General features: G+C 40.1%; 2 non-coding genes across 2 annotated transcripts; both read right to left on the reverse strand.

Annotated features, from left to right (window-relative positions):
• Positions 1 to 1,921: 1,921 nt before the first annotated feature.
• On the reverse strand, positions 1,922 to 1,994 carry TRNAV-CAC (transfer RNA valine (anticodon CAC)). The gene has a single exon. It is a non-coding gene; the product is annotated as a tRNA-Val (tRNA).
• Positions 1,995 to 4,132: 2,138 nt separating this feature from the next.
• TRNAM-CAU (transfer RNA methionine (anticodon CAU)) lies at positions 4,133 to 4,204 on the reverse strand. Its single transcript has one exon. It is a non-coding gene; the product is annotated as a tRNA-Met (tRNA).
• Positions 4,205 to 23,772: the final 19,568 nt, after the last annotated feature.

Raw genomic sequence — 23,772 nt, forward strand, 5'->3', positions numbered from 1 at the left:
TGGAATGAAAAGACAATATGTGAGTGTACGCGGGTGCCCCACAAGGCTTCCCCCGGATGCTGCATGTCGTCTTCTTCGAGGTCGAGGGTCCTACAAACACAACCAAAGATGGTACCCCCTATATATTTATATAACCTATATCTATAAAATAGAATGTTTATCCGAGGTTGGTGACCAGACACTTGGTGGGACCAGCCTCGCCCAGCTTTCCAAGATGTGTCATGTTGGGTAGGGGAGCGTCATAGCCTAGTCGGTGTCGGCCGAATTGTAATACTTTAAGAAATATCGGCATTTATATTAATAGCAAACCTAAGACAACCGTGCAGTATTAACTTCTATGTAGGAGAAATCCACAAGGGCCGTGACGAGGGTTCGAACCTGCGTCCGAGAGGATCCTAGAAAATGAAGTAAGGGCGAAGAGGTAGAGCGGCTTATTGACAGAGCTCGGGTGCATGGGGGGAATTGTGTAAAATCGTGGTTTGTGTCTCAGAGAGGTTGCAGGATCCAGGATCCAAGTAAGATCAGTAGAACTTGTGGTTGCAATTCTTTTACCATGTCGTAGCTCAGTCGATTAAGGCAGCGTCTGGGATCCTCTCGGACGTAGGTTTGAACCCTCGTCACGGCCCTTGTGGATTTGTTCATTTGATGCATCACGCTATTGTGATTTCTGTGTGTAATCTCTGTAGGAGCTTATGATATATTAATAGCAGGGCCTATAAGCAACACATCCATCCTCCATCGTGCATATATTGATGTAATGGATGATTGGATAGTAGAATTTGGTATTATTGAATTTGGATAAACCGGCAAAGGTTTTGTAAAATCAAATCAAATGTTTATTCAGGTAAAGTACATACATACAAGGTGAGATATAAACATGTTGTGGGATTTATAGATAGAGCTTGTACATACAATGTCTAAAGCCACTATTACGCAAAGCGTTTCGGGCAAGGTTGGCCCGAACCTTTGTATTTGTTTCTCATAAAACCTAACGTAACTTACCATCCAAGGTCTAATACATGCTAACTGAGGCCAAATATAATACATATATATGTTATACTAGGCCTAGGAATATATCTGTTTGGTTTTAGCTGTATTTTTTCCGGACTATAAGGTGAATAGTACCAAGTTCTACTATGTAATTGTCCATTACGTCAATATTTAATTTATATGTACGATGCTCTACATAGTTACAAAATGTACAGGAGGATGGATTGTATTAATTAGAGATATAAACATTTCATTTTTTTTTTGAGATATATACAAGAGTTGTTATATTCTTGTACAGTCACTAGCACGCGTAGCGTTTCGGGCAGGTCCCTGGAATACGATCCCCGCCGCGAAGAATCGTTTTTTCATCCAAGTACTCATTTTACTGTTGAGTTAAACAGAGGCTACAGTTAAGGATTTCGCCCAGTAAATCCTCCCCGGCCATTTGGGGTGTTATGGTAGGAAAAATTAGACTGTAGCAGAGCGCAGTTTCGATCTACGGACCTCTAGTTGGATTATGGGTCCAGCACGCTTCCACTGCGCCACTCTGCTCCACAATACATACTTATATGACCCTCAATATTAATAATTAGTATAATGTAGTATTAACATATTACAAAATGATATAAGTTTTATGATTTAATAAATATTGTCAATATACTTTGTTATTAATTTTAGCTCTTTGAAGGGAAGGGAAGGGAACTATCAGGGGGAAAGCGCCAAGCCATTACAACTATATAGCACTGGGAAGGGGTCAGGATAAGGATTTGGGATGGGACGGAGGGAAGGAATGGTGCCCAACCACTTGGACGGTCGGGATTGAACGCCGACCTGCAAGAAGCGAGACCGTCACTCTACCGTCCGACCCAAGTGGTTGGACACTTTGAGTTTATTTCAATGGGTTATGAAAACAAACATTTAAAAAGTCAAATGTTTCCGCCCGGGATCGAACCGGGGACCTTGCGCGTGTGAGGCGCACGTGATAACCACTACACTACGGAAACCTGAAGTATAGTGACCTGTTATTATATGGACCAAATCCGGTTAATTGCTACCGAAGATGCACATAGTTTTTCTTCAGCGATATAATATGTGTGTGTACGGGGTGTGTGACGTCACGATAACATGAGAGGTTTAGTTTAGTTTAGTTCACTTATTATGCACCCCATACCCATCTTGTGGGAGGTAGTGGAAGGGGTTACAGAGGCATATAATGGGCTCAGGGACTGAACCCCACAATTCACTTAGCTAAGCAAGTTTCAGTCTTGAAAAGCTAGTTACAAAATTCAGTATAAGTCGTCACATCAACAATGGGTTCATGATTGACCACAAGTACGGTTTCTAAATTAAGCAACTGACATATGTGGAGAGCTAGTGTCACAATTTATATGTTTGTCCTGCACACCGCCAAATCGAACGGGAGGAAGCAGGAGGAAATGATTTTAGGGCTTCAGAGAGCAGGAGCCAGTGGTAAAAATCAGTAAAAAGTATTTGTAAGGTATGTGCTTCATGAGGAAACAGGAAGTGGTGTTATTAGGGCTTCAGAGAGAAGGAGGGAATATTTTTAAGGCTTCAGAGAGCGGGAGGAAGTGGGAGGTAGCAGAAGGAAGTATTAATGAAGATGCCCTAAACATACCCTAAACTCCCTTAATAACATGCTAAACATAATCTCACTCCACAAATTCTCTTGTGTCAAGTACATTTACAAAACCCTGTTCTTAAATGCAAACCATGCTCTGAAACTCTTCCTGGACAGATGTAATAGGACCCATTATCACCACACCAGAAATAAATATCTCTTTGATATCCCCAGAGTCAAACTTAATTTGTGTAAACACTTTATGCAAATAAAGGGACCCAGTCTATGGAACTCACTCCCTACTGAATTGAAAAGCTGTCCAACTTTTGCATCATTCAAAAACAATACTAAAAAGTACCTAATTTCATCTTCATAGTTTTTTACCTTTTGCTTTAAAACTGCACTGTATCTATTGCTACCCAATCTTTATGTACCCAATCTGAACATCTTTATCATTGCGATCATTGCTGTCTTCTTATATGTGCTGTCAATCTGCTGTATGGTATCTATTAATCTTGTTAAAATTACCAATCAAGCTGTCAATGTAATCAACCAGAGCTTTAATATACCAATGTGCTTTAATATACTTACTATTCTCTCTCATCTCATTTTTTTTCTTGCAATGTATTTGTTATCATTTTATTAATTCTGATAGAATTTACCTACTTAAAATTATCTGTTAGATTAAGGACCTGCCCGAAACGCTGCGCGTACTAGTGGCTGTACAAGAGTGCAATTACTGTACTATGTTATGTATTCTCACAAACCCAATGTACCTTCTTGTATATAAATAATTAAATAAATAAATAAATAAATAAATAAATAAATAAATAAATAAATAATAGGGTTTCAGAGAGCGGGAACGAGTTGGAGGAAGGAAATATTAATTGGGTTTCAGAGATCGGGAGCGAGCAGGAGGAAGTATTTTTATGGGTTCAGAGAGTGGAGCCTCCGTAACACAGTTGGTTAGCGTACAAATGTTTCTCGCTGTAGGGCTCTCACCATGTCAGTTGCTTAATTTCGAAACTGTACTTGTGGGCGGTCTCGAGCCCATTGTTGATGCGATGATGTGCATTGAATTTTGTAACTCTCTCAGCAAGATTAACTTGCTCAGGTAAATGTATTGTGGGGTTCAGTCCCTGAGCCCATTATGTGCCTCTGTAACTCTTCCCACTACCGCCCACAGGACGGGTATGGGGTGCATATTAAATGAACTAAACTATAAACTAGGGTTATCCCATGGAATTGTCTAACTAGCGAAGTCGTTAAATACCAAGATATTACCTCAGTTCAATATCCAAAGAGAAACAATCCTCATGAACCATGGGGGGAGGGGGGGGGATCATTGACAAGCCGATGACTTCCACTATCCGTCGAGGACACTATAGTGACAGGTAAATTCAGGTACAAATCTCCCACATTCGTTATTGTGCCTTTATTTGTTAACATATAGCTAGCTCAACCTGTAATTTGTAATTACTTATATTGAAGGGGGTAGCAAGACACTGCTATGTACCTACATTTGTAATGAAGAAACATTATTAATACATTAAAACAATATCGTAGCAGAGCGTAGTTTCGATCTACGGACCTCTGGGTTATGGGCCCAGCACGCTTCCACTGCGCCACTCTGCTGCTCATATTATTAGGTTAATACATTTTATACATCTTTTATAATATTATAATTGGTAATATTTTCTTCATAAATAAAAGTCTCAGTGTTTCTGCGCAGTAACGCACCAGTACGTACTGATCTTGCGCATGTGATGCGCACATCATGGTTACTGTGCACAGCCAGTTGCGTATGACACATCATAGCATGGGTATGTGATCACTGCTGCACACGATGGGTATGGGTTCACTACCACTCATGAACAGGACAAGTATTGGAAGCACTAACGCTCACAGGATAGGTATACTTGGGGTCTACAGGATAAGTATGGGATCCACTCAGCCCTGGAGGCTGATCTGTCGTGTTTGTTGAGGTCTATAGCAACTCTTCTTGCATGTAAACATTCCAAGCATAAGAATTATATTTAGTGTCTGGACCGAGATTCATCAGTCAGTTAGGCAAGTACTTACGAACATGTTATCTCAGTCTTTGGCGACTTTACACATATTAAACAGTTGATGAGCTCCAAAGGACTGGGAGGCAGTTTATAATTATATATTATTTTCTAAGTTGTTGTGTTATGCCGCCAAAACTCGGTATGTAGATGTTCAACCCGTCCTCCTAATAGAACGGCGCCTTTTGACAATTATTGTTTTTGTTATTGGTGTGAATGTATATGGGGGGTTGTTAAGGGGTTAATAAATAAGTAAGTGAAGTAAGGGAGTTTCAGTTCTTTCCTGTGTAGGAGAGCTTAAATCAACCTCTAGACTGACCTTGTGTGTAGCCAAGTATTCAGCACTGCTTATAGTTTTATTTTGGGGCCGGGCCTTTTAGTTCTCCCATATTTGATACTCTGAATACTACCCTTACCCCTTAATAGTACCAGTTCCCCCATAGCAAGCCCACCATTTTCATAACAGTCCTCATCGTTACTCTAAGTACTACCAACACAAGAGGATGGGCTGCAATTTCACGAGCCGCTACCATTTTCTAGTACGACAATTGTTGGTCTTGGGAAGAGTATTCGTCAAAAGGCGCCGGTCCTTGGTCCACTTAGACAGGATACAAGGTTTACACTGTGAACAAGCTAGGGTAAAGTACTACTGGATAAGCACTGAAGCTGGATGCAGCTTAGGGTAGTGAGACCACGTGGTACCCTAATACAAAACACAACACTTAGGGGTACCCAAAACACTGGCAAATACTACCCCCAGGTCTCACCAATCGTTACTACCAGAGTAGGCACACTTAAAACACCATACTTAACTTAATGGTACAGGAACTTAAGGTAAGGGAAATAAGTCAGAGAAGAAGGGAGAAGAGGAGAGGTGCAGCCACAGAGTCTCGACACCACGAACGCCAGCTAGAGAAGAACGAGTCTCTCAGTCTCCTTCAACCCAGTTGGCTCGCTGCCGGCAGGCTGCTCAACTAATCGTACAGCAGCCCTATACCAAGTTTACTCAGGTTTACTTTACAAATAATCAGAAAGTATTAGTAAACATAGTTGGTGCCTATGTTATTATTTAATAATCAACCCCAAGCTCAGTCTTTAAATGCTCTTTGAGAAACAAGAATAGTCTTACGTCTGGCAGGGAAGATACAAACAATTTCAGCTCGTGATGCGTTCAACTATACTATAGGAAAGTTTAATTGCTCAATTTTGACCTCTGGTTTCCACTGAGGAACCCAGGGTCGTAACAAGGACCAAAGTAAATATATCGATCTACAACGCAATTAGAAAGTAGAAATTTGTACTATTGAATTTAGACAAACCGGAAAAGGTTTTATAATTATGTTGCAAAGACAACCTTAACTAACTAAACCTTCCTAGGCCTAATACATACAATCTGAGGCCTAATATCGTACATATGTGTCCTATACTAGACCTAGGAATATATGTTTTTTTTTAGCTTTATTTTTTTAGACTATAAAGTGATTAGTACTATATACTTCACTTCCGACTATAAAGAGTCTATAATTAAGACTATAATTAAGACTTCAGACTATAAAGTGATCAGTAAGTTCTATTATGTAATGACTTAGTACGTCAACGTTTGTACTATGGAGCATATACAACAACTACTGTGTAAACAGGAGGATGGGTGGCGATGTTGACATACTGTGCCGTTCTCTGTTGTGTTAGGATAAGGTCACTTACGCACGAGAGTTTGTTGACGTTGGGAGACTTGAGGAGGACGGGCTGGATCACGGGGCCAAGTGTGACGTCGCTGTCAAGTGTGTTATGTCGGTCTTGTCTGAGGTCAACCCCTAGAGTTGGCCTAAATAATCGCCCCCGGCTGGGCTCGAACCACCAACCTTTCGGTTAACAGTCGAACGCGCTAACCAATTGTGCCACGGAGGCTCGAGGAACGTATTAAACAAAATTGTAATAAGGCGGAATTACTTAGATATCGAAGTGTAATAATTATCTGAGTTTACTTGAGAGCTACTAATAGTGGCCTCGATGAGGACAGGAGACCGGCGGCTTGTCGAAGGTCCCCCCATTTGCCTTTATGATCTTTTCCTGATAATGATAATTCCTATAGTGTCCTAATGCCTAAAGTAACCTTGTGTCTAGTGGTCACGACGGAGACGGGAAGCCGGCAGCTTGTCAATGGTTCCCCCATTTTTCCTAAGTTTCCTCCTTTTCTTTCTTCCCTAATTTTCCTCCTTTCCCCCCACAAAAAAGAGTAACAACAACAAAAAAGACTCTGGGGTTGGAGTCCCTGTGCCTTCTTTTACCAACTTCGAGGTTAACTCCGGAGCTGAAGCCCCCTGGAGAAGTTCCTTGTTGCCTTCAACCTCGTTCTGACAGTTCCTGCGACGGCGCTGGAACCTGTCTTATTGGCGTTTGCCTTTCCAATTGAGACGTTCTGTGCTGTGGAGAGGGGAACCTGCTGCATGGTTGACAGCTTCTCCCCCGTATCAACCTACCCAGGCTTTGCCCCCTGGTGAGGCCACTCCAGACCGACAACCAGAGCACAACTCCATAGTCTCCTGAGACAGATGGACGCCTACTACTTGGATGGTCCACCAGTTTTTACATTCTTGTAAAGCCACTAGCACGCATAGCGTTTCGGGCAGGTCCTTTATTCTAATACAGTTAGGTCCTAAGATTAATATTAATCTTAATTAAAACCCCGGAATACGACCCGTCAGATCGTTTCACTGCTGGGTGAAGAGAGGTGTACAGTTAAGGATTGGAACCTAGTCAATCCTCCCCGGCCAGGATACGAACCCAGACTAAATTATTCGCGAAGTGCGGGGACTAGTGTTTCACCACTGCTCCACGGGGACTGCATGCACGGGGACCAGTCATTGAAAGTTGCACAACAATTGTGAACTCTAATAAAAAAGTCAACTTTATTTTCAAGGAAAATAAAGTAAACATCTCTGGTGCGGCCACATTTGGACTGCTGTATCAAGCATAGAGGCCTCACCTTCAGAACATATCTGCTGTGGAGAAAGTACAACACAGAGCGACAAAAAGCATCTCAGAACTATATTGGCTCCCATACCAGGAACGGTTGAGGGCCCCAGGACTAACACAGCAAGCCAGACGGGGCATGGTGGCTCCCATACCAGGAACGGTTGAGGGCCCCAGTACAAACACAGCAAGCCAGACGGGGCATGGTGGCTCCCATACCAGGAACGGTTGAGGGCCCCAGGACTAACACAGCAAGCCAGACGGGGCATGGTGGCTCCCATACCAGGAACGGTTGAGGGCCCCAGGACTAACACAGCAAGCCAGACGGGGCATGGTGGCTCCCATACCAGGAACGGTTGAGGGCCCCAGGACTAACACAGCAAGCCAGACGGGGCATGGTGGCTCCCATACCAGGAACGGTTGAGGGCCCCAGGACTAACACAGCAAGCCAGACGGGGCATGGTGGCTCCCATACCAGGAACGGTTGAGGGCCCCAGGACTAACACAGCAAGCCAGACGGGGCATGGTGGCTCCCATACCAGGAACAGTTGAGGGCCCCAGGACTAACACAGCAAGCCAGACGGGGCATGGTGGCTCCCATACCAGGAACGGTTGAGGGCCCCAGGACTAACACAGCAAACCAGACGCGGCATGGCGGCTCCCATACTTATTTATTTATTTTATTTATTTATGCATATACAAGAATGTACATTGGGAATGTGAGGATACATAATATGGTAATTACAGTCTTGTAAAGCCACTAGCACGCGCAGCGTTTCGGGCAGGTCCTTAATCTAAGAAAATTTTAAGGAGGTAAATACTTGCAAAATTTATAGACAAAAAAATGATAACAGTTACATGGAATGAAAAAAAGAAGATGAGAGAAAATTATAGATACAGTATATTAAAGCAAATAGGTAGCTAAGATTGATTGCAATGACAGCTTGAATGGTAGTTGACAACAAATTGGTAGGCACAATACAGCAGAAACAATATAAGATTGATTGCAATGACAGCTTGAATGGTAGTTGACAAAAATTGGTAGTCACAATACAGCATATGGCTAGCACATAAAAGAAGACAGCAATGAACACAATGATAAGGTTGTTTGATATTACATAAAAATTAGGAGATTGGGTAACACTAGGTACAGAGCAAATTTAAAGCTCAGTGTAGGAAACTAAGAAGATGAAATTAGGTACTTTTTGTTTTTGTTTTTAAATAAGGCAAAAGTTTTACAGTTTTTCAATTTACTAGGGAGTGAGTTCCATAGACTAGGTCCCTTAATTTGCATAGAGTGTTTACACAGATTAAGTTTGACCCCTGGGGATATCAAAGAGATATTTATTTCTGGTGTGGTGATAATGGGTCCTATTTCATCTGTCCAGGGAGAGTTTCAGAGCATGGTTTGCATTTAAGAACAGGGTTTTGTAAATGTAGTTGACACAAGAGAATGTGTGGAGGGAGTTAATATTTAGCAAGTTTAGGGATTTAAACAAGGGAGCTGAGTGTTGTCTGAAAGCAGAGTTAGTTATTATTCTGATAGCAGATTTTTGCTGTGTGATGATGGGCTTCAGGTGGTTTGCAGTGGTAGATCCCCATGCACAGATACCATAATTAAGATAGGGGTTGATTAGTGCATAATATAGTGAGAGGAGAGCAGAGTTAGGAACATAATATCTGATTTTGGAGAGTATACCAACTGTCTTAGAGACTTTCTTAGTTATGTGTTGAATGTGGGTGCTGAAGTTGAGTCTCTTGTCTAGGAATAGGCCAAGAAACTTGCCATCATTTTTATTACTGATGTTAATGTTGTCTATCTGTAGCTGAATTGCATTTGATGATTTGCTTCCAAATAAGATGTAGTAAGTCTTTTCGATGTTTAATGTTAGTTTGTTCGTTGACATCCATAAGTGGACTTTTTTTAATTCATTATTTACAACATTATTTAGTGTATGTGGGTTGAGGTCTGAATAGATAAGGGTAGTATCGTCAGCAAACAATATAGGTTTGAGAATATTAGAGACATTAGGCAGATCGTTTATATATATAAGAAATAGAAGAGGTCCTAAGATACTGCCATGTGGCACTCCAACGGTAATTGGTAGAGTGGAAGAAGTTGTATCATTGATGGTTACATATTGGTGTCTGTCACTAAGATAGGATCGGATGTAGTCAAGGGCAAGGCCTCGGATTCCATAGTGCTGGAGTTTAAGTAAAAGGTAGTTGTGATTAACAGTATCAAAGGCTTTTCTTAGGTCAATGAAGAGTCCAATCGTAAACTCATTTTTGTCAAGGGCTGAGTAGATAATGTCAAGGAGACTAATGATTGCATCGTTGGTGCTCTTTTGGGACCGAAAGCCAAACTGGCAGGGCCTGAGTATATCGAATTTTACGAGGTAGGAATAGAGCTGTTTGTAAATAATTTTTTCAAATATTTTTGATAGAATGGGTAGATTTGATATTGGTCTATAATTGTTTATGTCCGCCGGATTGCCTCCTTTATGGACTGGCGTTACTCTTGCTTTTTTAAGGATATCAGGGAAGGTGTAACACTCTATAGATTTGTTGAACAGTAGTGCTATGGGTGGGGCAAGGGCATGGGAGGCGCTCTTGTATACAATGGACGGAATTTCACTGGTGTTCCCTGCCTTGATTTTTAGAGAGTGTATGATGGACACAACATCTGCCGGGCTGATTGGTGAAAGTAGAAGAGAGTTTGGATAGCTGCCTGAGAGATATGTGTTAATATGTGACTAAGTCTGTGGGATTTTACTGGCAAGATTAGCACCAACCGATGAAAAGAAACTATTAAATTCATTTGCCATTTCTAAATCAGTTGACGGTATATCCCCATCCTTGTAGAGTTTTATTTGGTTATGTGAGTGTTGTTTAGTTCCTAGGATACTAGAGATAGTTTTCCAAGTGCTTTTCATGTGAGAGTTTAATAGCTAGTCTTTGATGGTAGAGTAGGGACATGTTATTCAGCTATGTCAGTAAGGATAGGATGTATGTTTCTTGATGTTAGAGGATGGCTGTCAGTTGACAGCTGAGAAATTTATGAATTTAAACATGTTGATGTTGGACACTCAAATATTTGTCAAATTTTATTAGTTAGGTTAGCTTTTGTTTGTGGCATGAGTTGAATTGTGGGTTTGGATACTAAACCTCTTGATTTTTAACAAATTAACAAGGTTTACTAAGTGCTTGTGCTGGGGGGGGGTTGTAACAAACTAGGCTGTTGTAAGAATTATCCAGAGTGGTTTATCGACAAAAGAGAATGGGAAGCTGAGCCCGCATGGTGACCTGGGGACCTGACCCCAGGGGAATTCGCGGTGGAAATAACCAACGCTTTGTTCATAGCTGCGTATAATGAACCATCCTATAGTATTCAGTAATTTAGAGAAAATTAGCCTTTATTCATTTTGCATTAAAATTGTATTGTATAATAGTACTGGATACAATATCAAGAGTATTCTAATTATTGAGTTTAAGTCACCATCAGTGACGTCACGAATCAGATCTAACTTGTAAGGCGGAGTGTCCGGCGGTCATAGGTCATCAGGGTTGACAGGTCTACTATTTCTCAAAGTTCAATTAACCATTTTTGGGGGATCGGGAACAACTCTGCCGTTAGATGTTTGTGTAATTTAATTTCAGTAAAATAATTCAACCAGTCTGGATCAATTCAGTACAAACAGAGGTTAATTGTTATAACTTAAACCTTGCTAGTAACTTGGTGAAACTTTGACTAGGCGGAAGGTTACAATGTTCTAGTCTGGGCTAGATCAGACGAGGACAGATCAGTGTGGACACGGGAGCAGCTGGGAGAGGTCAAACATCTTACCTCTCCCCGAGACCAGCCCAACATCTTTAGCTGGTAAAACATAGAGGTATAGTTGCTATGGTTATTTATAGAGGTAGTCTCATTGCCAGTCAGGTCAAGTAGGGAGTGTTAAAGTGACAGGGAGTGAACATATTTAGATTTTGTTTTAGTTTTTCTTTTAATACATTAAATTTGTTAATATTTTGCATTTTATTATTTCCATGTGTTTTATGTGTAAACTTGTCCTGGTCACGTGGTCCACACGAGGTAAAGTTGGATTGGGCGCCGATTCTAACATCGAATCGGAATTATCATTACCGTGTAATTTATTCCACACTCAAGGTCATCGTTTATAGTGGGGATCAAGCCCCTAGGTTGATTAATTAGCGTGATCGATCCAGACCTCGATCATTGCTCTGTGTTACTGGTCTGGTGGTGGCAGCGTAGAGGCAACTCTAGGGTTTTGCTCAAAGCCTAGGTCACGCCATACTGGTTGTAGAATCCTAAGTCGGTCAATCGTCTTAGGACCACGTGGCGTGGAGTTGGCTTTGGTAAAAGTTTTGGAGTCCCTTGGTAGAGAATAAAAAGTAAGAATACGGGTAGAGGGGGAGTAGAAGGTAGATAAGAGAGAGGAACCCAAACCCGTGTTACACACACGCCCTGTGGGCATTGTGGGGCGTACACACACGCCCTGTGAGCGTCGTGGGCGTACACACGCCCTGTGAGCGTCGTGGGCGTACACACGCCCTGTGGGCATCGTGGGCGTACACACACGCCCTGTGAGCATCGTGGGCGTACACACGCCCTGTGAGTGTCGTGGGCGTACACACGCCCTGTGGGCATCGTGGGCGTACACACACGCCCTGTGAGCATCGTGGGCGTACACACGCCCTGTGAGTGTCGTGGGCGTACACACGCCCTGTGGGGATCGTGGGCGTACACACACGCCCTGTGAGCGTCGTGGGCGTACACACGCCCTGTGAGCGTCGTGGGCGTACACACGCCCTGTGAGCGTCGTGGGCGTACACACGCCCTGTGGGCATCGTGGGCGTACACACACGCCCTGTGAGCGTCGTGGGCGTACACATGTGGGTTTAGAAAGATGATCCCTATCTTAATTATGGTATCTGTGCAAGGGGGTCTCTCAGCAAACCACCTCAAGCCCATCATCACCCAACAAAAATCTGCTATCAGAACAATAACAAACTCTGCTTTCAGACAACACTCAGCTCCCCCTGTTTAAATCCCTCAACATGCTAAACATAAGTTCATAATCTCCACACTTTCTCCTGTGTCAATTACATTTGTAAAACCCTGTTCTTAAGTGTAAACCCTGTTCTGAAACTCTCCCTGGACAGATGTAATAGAACCCATTATCACTACACCAGACATAAATATCTCTTTGATATCCCCAGGGCCAAACTTAATCTGTGTAAACACACTATGCAATTAAAGGGACCCAGTCTATGGAACTCACTCCCTAATGAATTGAAAAACTGTCAAACTTTTGCCTTATTCAAAAATAAAACCAAAAATTACCTTATTTTATCTTCATAGTTTTCTACCTGGTGCTTTATCTGGCATTGTATCTAGTGCTACCAAATCCCCCAATATTTGTGCCTAAGCCATGTTGCTTTACCATTGTAATCTTAGATATCATCTGATATCATGGTTGTTGTATTGAGTACATATTCTGCTGCAGTATTCCTTGAAATGATCCTCATACTGTGCTTCAGTGAACCAATGTATAACCCTAAAATGTTATCCTAATGTACTTAGTAATCCTTTCATTGCTGTGTATTGTTATTATTGTGTATTGTTCTAATCTGCTTTTGAGTCAAAAGTTCTTGCAATGTTCATGTAAACATTTTTGACGATTTGCTGTAATTATTCAACTTAAAATTATCTGTACCTTTATAGTAAAGCTGTAAAGTACCTGTAAACATTTTTATGTTAATTTTGCTGTGAATAGTCTAAAATTTTCTGTTAGTTTAAGGATTTGCCCGAAACGCTATGCGTGCTAGTGGCTTTACAAGAATGTAAAATCAACTCAATTTCTATGTTCTCTGTTAATCCCCAATGTACCTTCTTGTATATAAATAAATAAATATATAAATATGCAGGCAATGTATATACTGTATAATAAATAAATAATAAATAAATAAATGATATAATCGATAATTTTATACATTTATGATAAACATTTTAACCCAGTTTTATCCAGTGCTCCCACATGTCCCTTAGGCTTGTATTTTAACTTATTTATGTTACTTGGTCTATAATTGTCACGCTATCACGGAATAAATCCACATATTGACTTAGATATCTCTGAAGTTACACAGTTTATGTAATTGACAAATTTCAACATTCTCTGTGATTCTTGTTTGACAGAAAACGAGATACATTTATGGGGTGACTCTTCTGGTTAGTGACCTTAACACCTGTTGTACGAGGAACGCTCAATGACTTTTTTTTTGCTATGGATCATATTACACTAACAATTAACAATACCCAAATTGAAAGCAGAGTAGTTGGAAAATTATTTTTGGTGTTCACATTGACAAGGAACTGAATTTCACTTGTCATATACGAAATATAGCAAAATTAAATGTCTCAAACAGTAAGCATCGTAAATTTATAAATTTATTTTATATATACAAGAAGGTACATTGGGCCAACAACTCAAAAGTCCCAGGTGTAAACGAAATTACATCACAAGTTATAAAAGAACTGGCAGATGAACTGTGTCTCCCACTGAAATTAATGTAAAGAATTACTTGTTATTGCTATCTAAGATAATTAGACGAGCCAAAACTAAATACTACGAAGATAAATTTACGCAAATAAAGAGCAACATTAAAAAACTTGGAGCACAATTTCACAAATATTGGAATCAAAGAAGATTTTAAATAACAAACCAACACTCTTGTCCAATAACGATGGTCAGCTTTCAGCCTCTGATTCTGCTATTGAGTTCAATAGGTTCTTCTCTTCCATTGGGTCATCCCATGCAAAAGATATTCCATCTTCCAATACTGACGTTAAGGACTATCTTACAGGTAACTATCCACAGTCTCTGTACCTAAAGACTACTAATTCCACTGACGTCAATGAGATAATCCTTTCCCTTAAAACCAAGTCTAGTGCCCTTGAGGAGATACCAACATTAATTTACAAAAAAGCCTCCAGAACTTTAGCCCCTGCTATTGCATTGCTCTTCAACAAGTCACTTGAACTCCAAACCTTTCCAGATATCCTAAAAAAAAAAGCGAGAGTAACCCCTGTCCACAAATGTGGTGATCCCACTGATGTTAACAACTACAGACCTATATCAATCCTGCCTAACTTGCCAAAAATTTTTGAAAAACTAATCTACAAGCAGCTTTACTCTTATCTAGCAAAACACAATATACTTAGCTCTTGCCAATATGGCTTCAGACCCAAAAAAAGCACTAACAATGCACTTATTAGTATGATTAACTTGATTCATGCAGCTCTTGATAAAAATGAGTTCCCTGTTGGGTTATTTGTGGACCTGCGTAAGGCTTTTGACACTGCCAACCACCAAAACCTTCTTCTTAAATTACATCATTATGGAGTCAGAGGTCACTCCCTGCAATACCTCAAATCTTACCTTACTGACAGGCTCCAGTATGTTTCTGTGAATAATTCAATTTCTCCCACCCTACCCATCAACATTGGTGTTCCTCAGGGCAGCATACTTGGCCCTCTCCTCTTTCTCATCTACATTAATGACCTTCCAAGTGCCTCCCAACACCTCAAACCAATTCTATTTGCTGACGACACGACCTTCATTTACTCCAGTCCTGACCCCCTTGCTCTAAATGCCACAGTAAATACTGAGCTAAATAAAGTCCATCTTTGGCTAACTGCCAACAAACTCACCCTTAACAGGGACAAAACTTTTTATATTCTGTTTGGCAATAAATCCTCTAATCAAATAAATCTCAAAATAAACTATACCCAAATTTGTAACAAATTAGATGGCAAATTCCTTGGCATTCTCATTGACCACAAGCTGAATTTCTAGGGACACATCCTAAATATATCAAAAAAAGTTTCAAAAACTGTTGGCATTCTTTCTATGATCAGATATTTTGTACCCCGCCCTGCCCTGGTGACTCTCTATTACTCCCTCATCTATCTATATCTCAACTATGGTATTTGTGCTTGGGGTTCTACTACCCAAAATCATTTACGTTGTTACGAACCCAGATCCAGCATCCGAGCACAGAGCAGTGACGACCGCGCCATCTGTGGGTCAGCTCCCGAAACCCCCTCCAAACGGACGACGACACTTGGTGAGGATGACGTGTACTGGCCACAAGGGCCAGTTTCCAGTCCTGTTGAGCGCTCAACACCGCCGCCGCTGACCTCTGGTGAGGTGGTGCTCAGACTACAACGCCATCTATGGAGTGGATATGTCGGGCGTTTGTGTCTGAGCCTGTAAGTGAGGTGTTTTTAGTGTCCCAGTTATTGATGACGTGTCTGCTTACAGAGTCGACCTGGGACTGCTGTGATGGAAGTTGAGTCAGTCTACCCAAGGCAGCCGTCCCCATACCTTGTGCTTTGCTGCAGCAGCTGTGAAGTCGTCCCCCGGAAGAACACTGTGGTGTTACCCTGTCAGTGGAGTGGCAGTAGAAGGATTACCCGGGACCGACTGCTGGAGACGATTATCCACTGGGGTACTGAGGACAGGAGAGTGATTTGTGGTATCACACGAGGCTCCTGACTAGGGCGCTACCCTAGTATCGCTCGTGCAGTGGCCTGACCAGCCTTGCTGATCTGGAACCAGCCAGCAGACCTGCTGGACTTGTGGTTGACGGCCTCCACGGCGGTGCCCCCAGTGGAACTGTGTTTTGGCTGGCCTGTGTTTGGGGTAGACTCAGCTTGGTCGAAGGATTCGTCAAGAGACCACGAAAGCACCGAGGACTCAGCACCGAGAGTCTGGATCCAGAGTCTTCAGCAGAAGACGATTGTGTATTTCCCCTGTACAGTGTTAATACCCCTCCCCCTGTGCACTCTTTTATATATATTATTTATTTGGTGATGGTAACAATTATAGTCTTAAGTTCTTAACTTTCTTTCCCTTCCCCCCTTTAAGTTTATTGCGTCACGGATCTCATTCCTTGAAAGCCACTGCTGGCTTGGGGCCGGATACTACTTCCTCTAATAACATCAGAGTAAGAACCCCGTTGCGTCCCGAGAGGGCCGTAACATACGTCCTCTAATTACTCAACACAAAGCTGCTATTAGGACAATATCCAACTCTGGCCCCAGACATCACTCGGTACCCCTACTCAAATCTCTGAAACCTATTTTGTTTGCTGATGATACTACCCTCATCTACTCTAACCCCAACCCACATACACTAAATAATGTTGTTAATAATGAACTAAAAAAAGTCCACTTATGGATGTCAACCAACAAACTAACACTTAACATAGAAAAGACCTACTACATCTTATTTGGAAGCAAATCTACAAATGCAATTCAGCTTCAGATAGACAATGTAAACATTAGCAATAAAAATGATGGAAAGTTTTTTGGCCTATTCCTAGACAAGAGACTCAACTTCAGTACCCACATACAACACATAACTAAGAAAGTCTCTAAAACAGTTGGTATACTCTCCAAAATCAGATATTATGTACCTAACTCTGCTCTCGTCTCTCTATATTACGCACTAATCTATCCCTATCTCAACTATGGTATCTGTGCATGGGGTTCAACCACTGCAAACCACCTCAAGTCTATCATCACCCAGCAAAAATCTGGGTATCATTAATAATAAATAATATCAAATTCTGCTTTCAGACAACACTCAGCCCCCTTGTTTAACTCCTTAAACATGCTAAACATAATCTCACTCCATAAATTCTCTTGTGTCAACTACATTTACAAAACCCTGTTCCTAAATGCAAATCCTTGTCTGAAACTCTTCCTGGACAGATGTAATAGGACCCATTATCACCACACCAGAAATAAATATCTCTTTGATATCCCCAGAGTTAAACTTAATCTGTGTAAACACTCTATGCAAGTAAAGGGACCCAGTTTATGGAACTCACTCCCTATTGAATTGAAAAGCTGTCCAACTTTTACATCATTCAAAATCAATTCTAAAAAGTACCTAATTTCATCTTCATAGTTTTTCACCTTTTGCCTTAAAATTGCACTGTATCTATTGCTACCCAATCTCCCAACCTTTATGTACCCAAACTGAACATCTTTACCATTGTGATCATTGCTGTCTTATATGTGCTGTTAATCTGCTGTATGGTGTCTATTAATCTTGTTTAAATTACCAATCAAGCTGTCAATGTAATCAATCAGAGATTTAATATAACAATGTGCTTTAATATACTTACTAAGCTCTCTCATCTCATTTTTCTCTTGCAATGTATCTTTATCATTTATCAATTCTGATAGAAATTACCTACTTAAAATTATCTGCTAGATTAAGGACCTGCCCGAAACGCTGCGCGTACCAGTGGCTTTACAAGAGTGTTAATACTGTACTATTCAATGTATTCTCACAAACCCAATGTACCTTCTTGTATATATATATAAATAAATAAATAAATATGTTAGATATTAAGTCACTGCACATTCTCTCATGTGTATTATACATATATAAAACGCTGAACTGTAATAATAATTATAATAATAATAATAATATAATAATAATAATAATAATTTTTATTTAGGCAAAGGTACATACATAAAGAGATTTTACAAAGTTTGTTGGCTTTATAGATAAGAGCTAGTACATACAATGCCTAAAGCCACTATTACGCAAAGCGTTTCGGGCAGGAAAAAACACTACTGACTAAAGCTTAAAACTAATGGGTAAAAAGAAAAAAATGCGTTGAGTACAAATAAAAATAGAGGTAAAAGAGGGGGGAACATTGTTGAAAAAACAGCACAAATACAATTACAAATTATTACAGAAAATTACATTAAAACAGCGTTGATTTGAAAAACAAAAAAAAAACAAAAAACATACATGGGTTGACAATAGAGGGGTAAGGTAGGTTACAGGGAATTTATTAGGTATAGCTTCGTTTTTAACTTAAACTGGTTGAGAGAGGTACTGTCTTTAACATGGTTGGGAAGGTCATTCCACATTCTGGGCCCCTTGATTTGTAGAGCATTTCTGGTTTGATTAAGTCGTACTCTAGGAATATCAAAACTGTATTTATTTCTGATGTTGTGCTCATGGGTTCTGTTACAACCTTCTATGAAGCTTTTGAGATCAGGATTGGCATTACAGTTTAGCGTTTTATATATGTATAGTACACATGAGAGAATGTGCAGTGACTTAATGTCTAACATATTCAGGGATTTGAGTAGGGGTACCGAGTGATGTCTGGGGCCAGAATTGGATATTGTCCTAATAGCAGCTTTGTGTTGAGTAATTAGAGGACGTAAGTGATTTTGGGTAGTAGAGCCCCAAGCACAAATACCATAGTTGAGATATGGATAGATAAGGGAGTAATAGAGAGTCACCAGGGCAGGGCGTGGTACATAATATCTGATCTTAGAAAGAATGCCCACAGTTTTTTTAACTTTTTTTGATATGTTTAGAATGTGTCCCTGGAAATTCAGCTTGTGGTCAATGAGAATGCCAAGGAATTTGCCATCAAATTTGTTACAAATTTGGGTATTGTTTATTTTGAGATTTATTTGATTAGAGGATTTATTGCCAAACAGAATATAGAAAGTTTTGTCAATGTTAAGGGTGAGTTTGTTGGCAGTTAGCCACAGATGGACTTTATTTAGCTCAGTATTTACTGTGGCATTTAGAGCAAGGGGATCAGGACTGGAGTAAATGAAGGTTGTGTCGTCAGCAAATAGGATTGGTTTGAGGTGTTGGGAGGCATTTGGAAGGTCATTAATGTAGATGAGAAAGAGGAGAGGTCCAAGTATGCTGCCCTGGGGAACACCAATGTTGATGGGTAGGGTGGGAGAAATTGTATTATTCACAGAAACACATTGGAGCCTGTCAGTAAGGTAGGATTTGAGGTATTGTAGGGAGTGTCCTCTGACTCCATAATGATGTAATTTAAGAAGAAGGTTTTGGTGGTTGACAGTATCGAAAGCTTTACGCAGGTCCACAAATAACCCAACAGGGAACTCATTTTTATCAAGAGCTGTATGAATCGAGTTAAGCATACTAATAAGTGCATCGTTAGTGCTTTTTTTGGGCCTGAAGCCATATTTTCAAGGGCTAAGTATATTGAGTTTGGCTAGATATGAGTAAAGCTGCTTATAGATTAGTTTTTCAAAAATTTTTGACAAGTTTGGCAGGATTGATATAGGTCTGTAGTTGTTAACATCTGTGAGATCACCACATTTGTGGACAGGCGTTACTCTCGCTTTTTTAGAATATCTGGAAAGGTTTGGAGTTCAAGTGACTTGTTGAAGAGCAAAGCAATAGCAGGGGCTAAAGATCTGGAGGCTTTTTTGTAGATTAAAGTTGGTATCTCCTCAAGGGCACCAGACTTGGTTTTAAGGGAAAGGATTATCTCATTGACGTCAGTGGAATTAATAGGCTTTAGGTACAAGACTGGGGATAGTTCCCTGTAAGATAGTCCTTAATGTCAGTACTGGAAGATGGAATATCATTAGCAAGGGATGAACCAATGGAAGAGAAGAACCTATTGAACTCAATAGCAGAATCAGAGGCTGAAAGCTGACCATCGTTATTAGACAGGAGAGTCGGTTTGTTATTTAAAGACTTCTTTGATCCCAATATTTGTGAAATTGTTCTCCATGTTTGTTTAATGTTGCCAATCCTGACCTCAAAAGCTTCATAGAAGGTTGTAACAGAACCCATGAGCACCACACCAGAAATAAATACAGTTTTGATATTCCTAGAGTACGATTTAATCAAACTAGAAATGCTCTACAAATCAAGGGACCCAGAATGTGGAATGGCCTTCCCAACCATGTTAAAGACTGTAACTCTCTCAACCAGTTTAAGATAAAAACGAAGCTATACCTAATAAATTCCCTTTAACCTACCTTACCCCTCTATTTTCAACCAATGTCTGTTTTTTTTTTTAAATGGCGCTGTTTGTCGACAGAATTGTATTTGTGCTGCTTTTTCAGCCATGTTCCCCCCTTTTTTATCTCTTTTCTTATTTGTTCTCAACTCATTTTATTCTTTATGCTCAATTAGTATTAAGCTTTAGTCATTTAAGTTTTTCATGCCCGAAACGCTTTGCGTAATAGTGGCTTTAGGCATTGTATGTACTAGCTCTATCTATTGTATTTATTTACTCTTACTTAAACTCCAGCATTATGGAATCCGAGGCCTTGCCCTTGACTACATCCGATCCTATCTTAGTGACAGACACCAATATGTAACCATCAATGATACAACTTCTTCCACTCTACCAATTACCGTTGGAGTGCCACAGGGCAGCATCTTAGGACCTCTTCTATTTCTTATATATATAAACGATCTGCCTAATGTCTCTAATATTCTCAAACCTATATTGTTTGCTGACGATACTACCCTTATCTACTCAAACCTCAACCCACATACACTAAATAATGTTGTGAATAATGAATTAAAAAAAGTCCACTTATGGATGTCAACGAACAAACTAACATTAAACATCGAAAAGACTTACTACATCTTATTTGGAAGCAAATCATCAAATGCAATTCAGCTACAGATAGACAACATTAACATCAGTAATAAAAATGATGGCAAGTTTCTTGGCCTATTCCTAGACAAGAGACTCAACTTCAGCACCCACATTCAACACATAACTAAGAAAGTCTCTAAGACAGTTGGTATACTCTCCAAAATCAGATATTATGTTCCTAACTCTGCTCTCCTCTCACTATATTATGCACTAATCTACCCTTATCTTAATTATGGTATCTGTGCATGGGGGTCTACCACTGCAAACCACCTTAAGCCCATCATCACACAGCAAAAATCTGCTATCAGAATAATAACTAACTCTGCTTTCAGACAACACTCAGCTCCCTTGTTTAAATCTCTAAACTTGCTAAATATTAACTCCCTCCACACATTCTCTTGTGTCAACTACATTTACAAAACCCTGTTCTTAAATGCAAACCATGCTCTGAAACTCTCCCTGGACAGATGTAATAGGACCCATTATCACCACACCAGAAATAAATATCTCTTTGATATCCCCAGGGTCAAACTTAATCTGTGTAAACACTCTATGCAAATTAAGGGACCTAGTCTATGGAACTCACTCCCTAGTGAATTGAAAAACTGTAAAACTTTTGCCTTATTTAAAAGCAAAACCAAAAAGTACCTAACTTCATCTATTTAGTTTCCTACACTGAGCTTTAAATTTGCTCTGTACCTAGTGGTACCCAATCTCATAATTTTTATGTAATATCAAACAACCTTATCATTGTGTTCATTGCTGTCTTCTTTTATGTGCTAGCCATATGCTGTATTGTGACTACCAATTTTTGTCAACTACCATTCAAGCTGTCATTGCAATCAATCTTATATTGTTTCTGCAGTATTGTGCCTACCAATTTGTTGTCAACTACCATTTTAAGCTGTCATTGCAATCAATCATAGCTACCTATGTGCTTTAATATACTGTACCTATAATTTTCTCTCATTTTTTTTTTCATTCCATGTAATCTGTTATCATTTTTTTGTCTATAAATTTTGCAAGTATTTACCTCCTTAAAATTTTCTTAGATTAAGGACCTGCCTGAAACGCTGCGCGTGCTAGTGGCTTTACAAGACTGTAATTACCATAATTGTATCCTCACATTCCTTATGTACATTCTTGTATATGCACAAATAAATAAATAAATAAAAATAAATAAATTTATTTATTTATATATATACAAGAAGGTACATTGGGTTTGTGAGAATACATTGGATAGTACAGTATTTACATTCTTGTAAAGCCACTAGTACGCGCAGCGTTTCGGGCAGGTCCTTAATCTAGCAGATAATTTTAAGTAGGTAATTTCTATCAGAATTGATAAATGATAAAGATACATTGCAAGAGAAAAATGAGATGAGAGAGCTTAGTAAGTATATTAACACAAAGTAAGGCTTCCAGCACTTCCACTAACACGATAACATCATTTATATTTGCCAACATCCAGGGTATAAAAACACGCAAAACCAACAAAGTTCAATTTATAGATGGTCTCCTTCATGAGGCAAATGCAGTGTTTGCAGCCCTAACAGAAACCCACACAAAGGACTACCATGATGGTGAAATATGGATCTCAGAGTACAATCTTTTCAGATGTGATAGGAAACACCGGCTTCAGGGTGGGGTCAGCCTCTACATCAAAGACACACTCATCTGTACTGAGCTGCTAAACACCTCAAATGATATGGTGGAAGTGCTGATAATCAAAATAGAGATTTTAAATGTAGTTATTGTCCTTGTATATAAGTCACCGGAGGCAAACCGTCAGCAGTTTAAAGACCAACTAATGAAAATAGAACACTGCTTGGAAAACCTCACAAATCCAGCTCCGAACATCATCCGGCTTGGGGACTTCAACCTACGGCACCTGAAATGGAAGCACCTGGCTAATACAGTAATATCAGAAAGAATACCAGGAAGTAGCCTAAATGAACAGGCACATGCAAATGACCTGCTACGGATGTGCGACAAGTTTGCCTTAAACCAGCAAATAGTAGAACCATCTAGGAAGGAGAACACGCTGGACCTCATTTTCACTAATAATGATGAATTGATCAGGAACATAATGATTACAAATACCTGTTACTCAGATCACAACTTAATTGAAGTTATGACAACCATGGGGAGTAGACCTTCAAAACCAGTCCAGATTCCCGGTGGAGGAGATTTCAGCAAATTCAACTTCAATAATAAACAAATAAACTGGGAGCAAATAAACCAGGACTTCACAGAAATAAACTGGGAAGAACAGCTAGAAAATGCAAACCTGAACCAGTGCCTGGAAAAAATAAGCTCAGTAGCACTAGAAATATGTTCAAACCGCATACCTCTAAGAGAAAAGAGGAAGAGATGCAGATGGGAACGGGAACGTCGTTCCCTATATAGGCGAAGAAAACGAATCGCGGAACAACTTGAGAGTCGCACCCTATCTCAATAACAGCGAAGAAGATTAGGTAGAGAAATAGAAACAATTGAACGGAAGCTACAAGAATCATACAAAACCCAGGAGAGGCAAAGAGAGCAAAAGGCCATCAGTGAAATAGAAAGAAATCCGAAATATTTTTTCTCCTATGCAAAATTAAGATCAAAAACCACATCTAGTATCGGGCCCCTGCGAAAGGGAGATGGAAC

This window comes from Procambarus clarkii, chromosome 71, assembly GCF_040958095.1.
Source record: "Procambarus clarkii isolate CNS0578487 chromosome 71, FALCON_Pclarkii_2.0, whole genome shotgun sequence".
NCBI lineage: Eukaryota > Metazoa > Arthropoda > Malacostraca > Decapoda > Cambaridae > Procambarus > Procambarus clarkii.